We start from the raw sequence: 11,766 nt of genomic DNA on the forward strand, positions 1-11,766 counted from the left end.
CCTAGGCCTAGAGCAGAGGGGCTTCATCGACACTCGTGGTCTTCCATCCCTCTGAGTTACCTAGGGTTATGCCTAGTGACACCAACACAACCCCCAGCTGGCAGACCACAGCAGGTACATGGGGCACCCCTGTGGCTGGGAGATTGCATTGAGATTCTGGGCTCCCCCAGCACCAGCAATAAAGTGTAATGGGATCTAATTCACAATGCCACAATCACTCTTCCAGCCAGCATCCCAGGAAGTGTGGTTTTGTGGATCACACATCAAATCCCATTGTGCCTTTACCTGCATGTCTAGAGGGGCTTAAAGAAACAGAAAGAAGAAAGCAGATAGAAAGGAAGAGGAGGGGAAAAGAAAGATGTTTATAGTGCTTTCCCCCCTTTTATAATCAAATTAATGCATATAAGTTTTTGCAGCCCCATATTCATTCCAGCCATTATTTGTTGCTTGGTTTCTTCAGAGCTACTTCTTTTTCCTGAAGCCTTCTTGAGACAATTGTCTTTTTGTTCCTTCATCCTCTTTTCAGCTTGCCTCCCATCTTTTCCTTTCTCTCCAGTTTCCCATATTCTGTCCATTGTTCAAGTTCTGCAGTTCCCTCATACTGCATTTTAATTTTGAATTCAGCCCCCTTCTGGTATGATCTTTGGCAGGTACACTTTATAGCTGTCAGGCAATACCTTAGTTCAGCCAGGTATACATGTGCCAGTGAAGCTAGGACAAGAGGAACTGCAGAGACACATAACAGCTGAAACTTCCCAAATGTCACTGGTTTGGAAATGGTTCAGAAATATCATGGGACAGAGAAGTACAGACACATGCTGTCCTAGTGTTCCAGACTGAGCAGCAGCCTGACATGCCGTTGCTTTAGTGTGTTCTTCTACTTCTGTTTTTCATTGTTCTAATATTAGGGAAGGGAAGAATGGTATGAGAGATGGATGAACACATTGTAATGAATAATTTGTCCAGGAAAATTTGTCTCTTTTTCTGTTTGTAAATAAGCTAAGAAAAGAAACTATAAAAAGGTAGAATTGATCCATTATTCAGTATTATTTCAGAAATTGTGCCTGCATATCAATTTTGGCCTGCAGATTGCTCACAAGCAGCAGATTCAGGGTATTCAAAATCCAGATATTGCAGTAGTTTGTGGCCTACCTCACGTGGTATTGCTTGGTTTGCATGGAATGAATTAGAACTAAGCAGTGAATTTTAAATTGTGTGATTGAGAGTGAAATTTGCCATTGGAAATTCACAAAGATAAACTAGGTAGAAAAACAGAGGTGCACCCCCAGGGACTTGAGAATTTGAGCTTAAAATTTGGCTTTTTGTAAGAATTTGCACAAGGAAAACTCATTAGCTAAAACCTTTTACTGGGACAGAGAGACAATGAGCTGATTTAAACACACCAACTGATATTTCTGTGCATTCTCCCAGCTTTAAAACAGGAACTAAAAGGGAGGGAGGGAACAATAACCAAAAAAAAATCACAGCGACCTCAGAAATGTACCTAGGTACTTCAGTGCCGCGGACAGTGATACTGGAGAGTAGGGGCAAGATGCCAAGTGCCAGATGCCAAGTGCCAGAGAGTGAGGGAGGGGAGATGCTGAGCTCCCTCTGCCACTCCCCACACCCTGGCTGGGCTGCCACTGCCTGGGCTCGCTACACACTAGCTGCAGCAGCTGCCAGTATGTGCACTCCCTGGCAGCTGCTATTCTGGCACCTGGGTCTGGTGCCCTGCTTACCCCACCGTAGTTAAGGAACAGGCAACAATTTTTCTCGCTTGATGTTCTTATTGTCTTAGATAAGGGGACACAACAGAAGCAGAAGAATCTTACCATTCTGCAGCAATGTGACCCTCTGCCTCACATTAGCTTTTCCTTTTTTTTTAATATGAGGTAAGCTGTTTTAGTTGCTTTATATTCCTGCATCCCCACAATAAATGTGAATGAGTGACTCAGGCTGCATATTAAATCTTAAACACATAATATCTGGAAACTCATAGAGTAATAATAGAAACATTCTACTTACTTTTAATTATTGCATTCATATTAGCATCTTTCACTTAATTTTTCTGCCCATCCACTAATCTCAGGACTCCAGATGCTTTCTTCCAGTGACCACTCAATATCCTGGCTTTTTTCCATTTTGCATATTCTTTGACTTAACCTGTTGCAGCAACTTATAGTGGGAGAAAGGCTATGAAGCTGGCACCAAAGATGCTCCTGTAAGACCCCTATATAGATGCACTGTATGAGGAATCTCCATTTGCAAGTGTAAAATGACTCCCTGGGCCAGTCAATGCTCACTTTGTATGGATGGGCCCCTCCAGTAATAGAAAGTAGAAAAAGCAGTAGTCAGGAAGGCTGAGGTTGAGCCAAGAGGATAGCTCTTTTAGTTTTGGTAACTGCACAGCATAGGCGTTGCCCATTAATTGGGTTTACTTATAGGGTTAAAATATGTGCATAGACATTTGCAGGATTGGGGCAAAAACTATAAAAAGTCAATACAAAAATTCATAGTGCTTCTACTGGCTCTCACAAAGGCAATGCTTGTACAGTTGCACAAGAAAACTGCATATCAAAACAATCTAATTCAAATAACAGGAATGGTAAAAAAAAAAAAAAAAAGCCCGGAGGGATCAGGAAAAAGGCAAGGTCAAACAGTCCTATTTTAATTTGTAGTAGGTCAGGTTATCTTTCTTCAGCCCAGGGTAGGAAGTAAGAACTGGCCAAGTTCTGGATGCAGTGTCTAAAATTTGGGGTTGGGGGAAATGGGGGTTGAGAAGTAAGGATTTTTTTCTGTGTAAGATACCCCATGCCCCTAGTTCCCCCTAAGAAAGTAAGACCTACACCATCCATAATTTAGCTCAGCCATTTAAGTACAGCCTTTAGGAAGAGGGCCCATTTGTTAGAACTCTATAGACAATATACCGTCTCCTTATTTCAGGACAGAAATATCCCTTTAGGCATCTGCCTTCAGAAAATTATCTTTGAAGAACCCCATATTGCTAGATGAGAAATTCTCTGCAAATTGATGTTCGTTAATTTTTGTCCTCATTATTTTTACTTACTTTGTCTTATTTTTATAGTTCCTCCTTTCTTCCTCCTCACCAGATTGTTTATACTGAAAAAAAAAGAAGCCTTCTGCTCCTTGCATATTCAATTCTTTACATTTTTCTTAAATTAACACTGGTTTCTGTTGTCCTTTTCCATGTTTAGACATAACCAGGATACATTTCAATGACAGTCTTTCCAACTGTTTCTAAATATTTCTCACTTTTTTGCAGACAGATTTCCATATGTTATGAAATTCAAAACAAATTCCATAAGGCTTCTCTCATTCCCTCAAGCCAGCATTCCAAAAGCCACAGAGTTCAGTTTGTTCAGGTAAAACAGTTTCTACACCCCGCAGCAGCAGTAAATCTGTTAGGAGGAGGAGTGCATTGGAGTAAGCCACCCACAAACACCTGCTGTGCCAGAGGGTCTAGAACCAAGCCAGCATGATGCCGAAAGTGGGAAGAGCCATCCCAGTGTGTGTGTAGGGGGAAGGGATGGATAAACTGGGGAAATGTAATGATATTTTCTCTCTCCTGGTGTAACTTCTGCTGGCAGACCCCTTATGGAGACCCAGTTACATTTTAAAGTTGCCTAATCTATGTGGCTCTTTCTACAGAAATCAGTTTGACCTAAAAAAATAAAATCAGGTCTGTACTTCTATAACTCTGTAGGTCAATCTTTAGCCCATTGTACAGACACAGTTTTGCCTGTATAAAAATGTTTTGTACTTGTCTGATTTATTCCTAGTCCCAGAAGCAAATAAGCTATTTTATGTTTTTAAGTTTATCCTGGCACAATGTACCTTTCTATGAGTGTGTCTGTGTTTCCGCTAGTGGGGAAGAGGGGGTTCGGCTATTTCTCTGCACTTGACTTCAAGAATGCCAGTCATTTTTGTATGAAGACAAGATTTAAGGTAGTGGCTCCCAACCTTGGGGCATGACCCAATTCAGGGTTGTGGGGGGTTCTCCCCTCCCACCTACGGGCCTCCGACGGTGCACAGTCTGTGCGGCTCTTACACTGATGACCCCTAGGATCCCAGCCCGGCTTGGGCTCTGCTGGTGCCGCTGGGCATAAGTGAGTTGGCAGCGAGGGTGCGGGTTGCAACCCAGATTTAGGGTTGCAGCTAAAAAGGTTGGGAGCCAGTGATCTAATGTTTTTCTTTAGATGTTTATTCTTACAAAAATTTCCCTCTAATGGTGGAGGGTAGAGGAGGAATATATTTTACTTACAAATCAGCTACATTTGCCATGCAAATAAGCCATCTGACTTCTTCACTGGAATTAGAATCTGTAACTCTAACTGTAACAAAGACTAATAGCCAAAGATGTCTGACACTGCAGTTGTTGCACACACACAAATCCCATTCCTTTCAGTAGTAGTTGGTGGGTTAAGAAATCATGCCATGCATTGCTTGCCAACAGGAATTCTCAACCTGGGTGTAATGAATGCTTGGCAAAAGGTAACAACTTTCCTAGTCTTTCAATTTTGCTAATTGGGAGAAGAATATTCTGCCACTGAAAAGAACTGAGATTGGACCAGTCATGTTGTTGCTAATAACAACATTTAAAATTCCATGATTTGACATTTCTGCTGATTTGATACTACCCAACTTTAATAATAGTAGGATCCACTCAAACACACCGAGTTCAATGGGAGTCTTTCCATTAACTTTAATTAGTGTTGTGCTTTTGATTTCTTGGGATCAGTTGTCTAGCTCTTTACTTTTTTTTTCCTCCTGAAATTCCATCTACACTATCTTTTGGGGTCAGCCAAAAGAAGAGATCCATTATACAGACCTGTTTTATCAGAATTCATTTTCCTTGATTCTTTTCGCCATTTTTATCTGTTCACAATTCCTCAGAAAACTGTAAGAAGGATTGTCTCTAGTGGGTTGCATGAACACCTTAGCAGGTAAGGTAAAACATCTAAAGAAAAGCATGAATTTACATTAGGCTGTAAAGATAATAGTGGCTAAAGGCCAGAGGTACCTTAATCTCCCAACAATTGCTGGTGATAATGCAATCATTTTGCACTGCCTTCTATTTTCATTACTTTCATTGTCACATAAATAAGGTGTCAGAGTTTTAATACTTCATGAAAGGTATTCTGTAAATTATAGTAATATACTATACTACTTTGACCTTTTTAATATTGTGCGATTTGGTTGGCTGGTCATTCTATTTATAGCCATGTTGAGTTGTGTGGCATGAGGGAATGGCAACCAGCTAATGAAAATATAGAATATTGAAAAAGTCAAATAAGAAGACTATATTAGAGCATACTATAATATTTCACAAAATATATAACATTAAGGATTGCAATTTTGATAAATCATCTGTATGACAAAAGGTATAATGAGATTGGAAAATTGCAACAAAAAAATTAATCCTTTCTAATGACAAAGATTGTACCTTGGCTGGGAAGTGGCATGAATTTAACTTGCTTTCATTATAGTCCTAATTTGGAATTTCATTTTCCTCTTCAGATGCTGCACTTTAGGCAGTAGGGTTGGGGTTTTTATTAAATATGGTCTCTATTTGGGGAAGCTATTTTTCATAAACTTGTATATTCAACTCTTCAGCTTGAATGTTCCAGGAAAAATAAATATTGAATATAGAATAAATCTTTGATATTTTCCCTAAAGATCCAAACTATACTTCTGATTCATGTTAACAGTGTCATAGTATGTAAGGAAGTTACTGGTATGCCTGCACTTACTCTGCATAGCTCTGGTGTCTACTTGTGAGAAATAAGCCCCATCTAGTCAGTCCTGCTCTATACATTTTAACCTGGAATGGACACGCTGAGGACATTCCAGGAGCATCTCCCTGCTTTCTCAGACAAGAATAGGAAGACAGAAATCTTTTATGCTGAAAACCAGAAATCTCAAGAGCAGTGGCAAAGGGCTGGAATGGCCATGCCGAGAATAACTTTAGTTCTGGACTTGGAGCATGTGGAGCAGGAGCAGCCAAGCATAGCTTAGTTTTTGGTGGCAGACTCAAGAATGGTACAGAGCCAATGTATGGCTTTATGCCACCCAACCCCTTGCTTTTAGGGGCTACAATCTCAGCAGAACCTATATTACACTGTAAGAAGGGATACAAGAACAGGGGATTCTGTAAATAGGAATGTAGATCACAGAGGATGAGATCTTAATAAAACCTGAGCAAGACTTGAAGTTGAAATAAAGTTGGTTTGCAGTTGTAGCTAAATAGGATTAGATTAGGTATCAGAAAAAACCTACTTCACTGTTAGAACGGTGAGGCTTTAGAATAGACCATCCAGGGAAGCTGTAGAATCTCCATTACTGGAGATTTCCAAGAAGAGGTTGGGTAGACAGTGGCCAAGGATGACCTTGGAGTAGCTATGCCTGGAGTTCTGTGTTAAAGAGCAACAGTTAGAAGCTGTGGAGACTTCCACTCCCTGCAAGTGGATTGCTGGGAGATGAGAGGAACTCTGTAGCCTAAAGTAGGTGGGTATTGGAGATGACAGTACTCAGTAGGAGGAGAATGACTATACTCAGCAGCTTCACAACTGTATTAATTATGAAAGAAGATTAAAGTAGCTAGGATAAGATTATGGAGATGCAGATTATGGGATACAGAAGACTGTGGGATACTGAAAGGGGAATACTGGTTGTCTAGTAAGAGGGTGTGATATGTGCAATTATGCTTGCTGTCCCTACGTTGCAAAACAGAATGGAGGCTTTTTGGTATTTCCCAGGATTCTAGGCTTTGCTGGTTGCCACATGGGGCTGGGAAGGATTTCCCTCCATCCCCTCTTGTTGCTACAGTTATCAGCAGTGGGGAGAAGTGTGTGTTGAGGGGGGGCGGCATGTAGGGGGTGTTAACCTTCCTTAAAAGCTTTGGTTGTTGGCTGCAACTAAGGCTAGGGATTAGGGATTTTGCCAAGCATGTGCCAGTGATCTTGCTATCACTAAACCCTGGAGGTTTTTGGCTACAGGGTCTGCTCGGGGTCAGATTTACTACAACATTTGAGATCAGGAGGGAACTTTACCACATAGTCAGATTGGTACCTTCCTCTGTACTGGAAGCTTGTCCCCCTTCCTTAGATATGTTGACTGCATTGTAATAACCCTTGTAGCAGCAGGACACTGACCACTCTTGTCCCCATGCTTTACCTGTAGTTAAGTTGCTATGCCTTGTAACTGTGCAACAAGGTTGATGGTGTAGTTGTAGTACTATATTAGAAAAGGATTTGTATGGGATGATTTAGATAGCAATGGACCTGCCTCAGGCAGTGTGTTGGATTAGATGACTTCCAGTTCTACTTGCCTGTGATTCTAAGATGCGCAGTAGAAGCTGCCCAAGCACTCTTGCTCCTTGTTCTACAGAGGATGATAGTGGGAGTTTAGCAAATTAATCCAGGAATATATTATGTCCCCTTCACCTCTTCTTGGTTCAGTTGTGCTGACCAAGACACAGGAGGCTAGAGCATGGCACTACCCATTTCCCCAGACTTCCTCATTTGCTTTGTGCCAGTATCTTCATGGTAATACAAGTACGAATGTTGCTCCCTCGTGTTCCTTTGGGTGGGTGCATAATTCAAATCACAGCAAACAGAATCAGAGGCAAAACTGCAGTGCTTTTGTTGCTTCCTGCTTCCTCGGTGATAAGGAAAGAAATAACGTGGTATTAAAAAGATTGGCAGATGCAGAAAAAAATCCCCTCTCTTCCCACAAACTCCAGGTAAAGGCCTCTAAGGAACAATGTAATAAGAGAGTTTTGTATGTACACAACAAACAGAAACGGTGGCTATTGACTGTGCAACCTTATTCCCTTTGCATATCCAGTCTCAGGCCATCTTTAATCACAGAGGGTCTTCTACTGTTTTGTTTAGTTTAACTTTTACCTTTTTCAATGCACAGTGGCTGCATCTACATGAGTAGTGGACTGAGCAGTTGTTACTGCAGTCATTAAGAGCATTTGTACACGTGCTTGTACTGCAGCACTGGGCGCTTTTAAAAGCGCCAAGCACTGCAGCACATGCAGTTGTATAAGTGGCAAAATGTGTTGTCAGCATTGAGAAAATGGCAGCGGTGTGCTTTTGAACTAAAACACATCAAAGGTGTTTTAGTTCAAAAGCGCACCGTCGCTATTTTCTGCATGCTGATGCACATTCTGGTACTTATACAACTGCACACAATGCAGTGCAGTGTGTCAACTTGCATGTGGACTCAATTAATTGAGTCTTGCAGCTTGCTCCAACTCACTGGATCACTGGCATGCTGCAGGATGAAAAGGTATGTGTATAAATGCCCTCAGTACTTTCATAAGCAAGTACTAAATGACTGCACAGTAATGTTGCTGCACGTTTTTTTCAGACACTACTGTGCAGCAGCTCATTACTACTGAACAGTAGCAGCATAGCATGGTTAGTGCCTGCCAGTGCTGCTGTGCAGTAGTGTCTTGTGTAGACATGCCCAGTATGGATGGAATTGCTGTGACCAGCCCCTGTTCACTATTTTGATGTCTCCTCCTTTTTCATTGGGTGACCCTAGGCCTTACTAGTTCTGACATCCCTGGCTCTTCCCCTGGCGTCTTTTATACCCCAGCTCATTAATTTGCAATGTCAGTCTCCTTGTACCAGTCTAATTCACCTACCATGGTCAGCAGGGCTGTGTGGAGCTTTGGGTGGTGATTCAATCTGGACGAGATTCGGCCCAATTCAGTGGCCGAATCTCTGAATCCAGATCGAATCAGGGGACCAATTTAAAGGTCTGAATCGATTCAGAGCTTTGATGATTTGGGCAGTCCCTGGTGGCTGCAGTAGGGAGCTGCATGACTCCCCCCTGCTCCGCCAGCTCCCCCTCAACCCCTGCCTGCTCCCCTGCCCTCCCATGGCTGCCCCACCTGCCCCAGCTCAGTACTTTAAATAAAAGCCCCAGTGCTCACCCAGTGCTGCTGGGTGGGGGAGTGATCCCCACTGCCCCCCACTCCCCCACACTGCACGAGGAGCTCTGCATGAGCCCCAAACCCCCACCCTCGCTCCCCCAGCCCCACAGTGGATACCCTGCCCGGGCCAGCTCCAGCCCTTTAAGAAAAAAAAGCCAAGAAAAGCCCCAGGACTCACTGCTCCTGCAGAGGCCTTGGGGCTTTGGGGGCTCATGCAGATTGGCCCCCACCAGCAGGAGCAGTGAGTCCTGGGGGGTTTTCAAGTTTATTTTTTCTTAAAGGGACGGAGCTGGCCCAGGTGGGACACCCGTGGTAGAGGGCTGGGGGAATGAGGGGGGGTCAGAGGGATCATGCAGAGCCCTCTGTGCAGCATGGGGCAGTGGTGGGGCACAGAGATCTCCCCCTGCCCACCAGCACCCTGTGAGTACCAGGGCTTTTTTTTAACAAGTGCTGGGAGCTGGGGCAGCCATTGCCAGGCTGGGATGGGCCTGGCTGATTCAGAGATTCAGCAGCAGCCAAATCTCTAAATCAGATTTGGCCAAATGGAATCAGGACAGTGATCTGAATCATCAAATCAAATCACTGTCCCCTGAATCAGCCGAATCCAAGGCGAATACTAGTCACTTTGCATAGGCCTAATGGTCAGCTCCTGTCTGCATTCAAATAGGTAGTTTCTTCACCCATGCAACTTAAATCAAGCAGGATAGCACAGGGAGAGATTTTTCCTATTTTGAGCTCCAGTGCCCAAAATAACCTACAGCAGGCCATAGCTAAAATTTCAGAGAAAGTCCAGCATAGTCCCAGACTGAAATATGTCAGTATAAATTAATCTTGAAGAATCATAGAATTGAAGGACTGGAAGGGACCTGCAAATCATCAAGTCCAGTCCCCTGCCATGGGCAAGAAGTTAGAAATTTAGTGGCTACGTTCTATGGAGCCTCTACTGCCTATGAATTAATTGTGATGTTGCTGTTCACAGCTTGATCAGTAAGTATTAGACTATGATTACATTAATGCAAGGCTCCTGTCTCCTTCCCACCTAGAAGCTACCTGTTTAGAGCTATCATGCCACAGTCCATGGGGGAAGACTAAGCTGCAGGGAGTTTGCTAGGACAGCCAACAGCTGTGCTCTTCTATTACAGTATTGGGAAAGGGAAGAATAGCATTGGGGAATGCTGACGGAAAGCAGGGTTTTTCTGTATATCCCCAATTACTTCTGAGATGCTCATATGACAGAAGGAAAAAAGCTTGTGTAGAGACAGAGAAATTCAGTGTCTGAAGTTATAGAAGGGAGCTGAGTAAGGGCCACATCAGAGTCTCTGGCAGCAAGGACAGACATTTGGTGTGGACAGGGGAAGAAATTAAATCAATTCAAGGAAAGGAGCTGAGCAAGGCCCAGGAGAGAATGACAAACATGAGCAGAGCTCAGAGTTGCAGAAGGAGAATGATTAGCTCTAAACTGGCCTTGATTATCTGCATGGGTGTGACTGCAGGCTGCCTAATGATCTCCAGCCAGTCCCAATGACTCTCCACACTTCTTTGGCAACTCAGCTGCCCCACAGATGCCTTCTGTTTCTTACCTACTTCCCTTCCCCTCCTAGTGTCCTGGACTCTCCTCTTATGATTCCCTGAGGCTGTTGGACTTCTGACCATTGTTGCATTGATCTCTGATTGTCCACATCTGGATCCAGCCTATGACAAGCAATACTCAGGTATGGAGAGATCTGGTTGACAATGAGTTATCTGGAGGAATGAGAACAGGGCAGAGGGCACTGCCCTCGAGAAAGAGTTACTGGAGGTCCCTAGAATAAGATGTAGGTGAACATGCCATAGGGACCCAAGATTGTACTGGAGAAGGGTTAGCTATTGACCAGTGGTTTAAAAAAAAAAGAAGAAAAAGTTGCTGTGTACATGTGAGTACGTGTGTGCACTGACATCTCGAGTATTTCAAATTAAGCTCTTTGAAAAGTACATGTTAGAGCTGGTCAAAATTTTCCAGCATACTGTGTTCACCTAAAGTACAGATCTCTCAAAATAAAAATATTTCACAGAGATGTGTTGTTTGATGAGCCATCTGAAAGAATACAGGGAGCTTGTCAGATTCTCTGTCAAAAAGCTTTCTGTTCTACAAACCTGCCTGACTTCCTCTCATCTCATGCACCTGACACCAGTGCAGCCCAACAGGGTCATGGCATTGAGGCCGGCTCTCTCTGCAAGCCACTCCAGGGCCAGGAGCCTCAAGGCTTTTGGGGTACATGTCTCTGAAAGCACCTGTTATGTGAACTCCCTTCAGGCATCCCGGCTTTCCAGCCAGGTGACTCCTCCACAGACCCTGGAAGCATCTCTCCTTGTGGAGCTGATCTTAGGACTGTGCGAAGCTCAGGTGCTGATTTGATCCGAGGAGATTCAGCCCAATTTGGTGGCCAAATCTCTGAATCCAAATTGAATCAGGGGACCAATTAAAAGGTCCAAATTGATCTGAGACTCTCTGAATCGATTTGGAGAGCTTCGATGATTTAGGCAGTCTCCACCTGCTGCAGCAGGGAGCTAGAGCTGGACTTGGAGCTGGTAAGTAGGGGGTGGGGGTCTGAAGGAGGGGGGAAGGGGACCTCTGCCAGGCCTCATCCCTGCCCGCTCCCCTAACACCCCCCCCTTCCCACAACTGCCCTGCTCACCCCAGCTTCTGGTCCTTAAAAAGAAAGCCTCCACTCGCTAGATGCTGTCTGGTGGGGGGGGGCAAGCCCCCACTGCCCCATGTTACATGGGGGGATCTGCCAGGAGCCTCCTGACTTCCCCCC

This window comes from Crocodylus porosus, unplaced genomic scaffold (assembly GCF_001723895.1).
Source record: "Crocodylus porosus isolate Cpor-Errol unplaced genomic scaffold, CroPor_comp1, whole genome shotgun sequence".
In the NCBI taxonomy this organism is placed as follows: Eukaryota; Metazoa; Chordata; order Crocodylia; family Crocodylidae; genus Crocodylus; species Crocodylus porosus.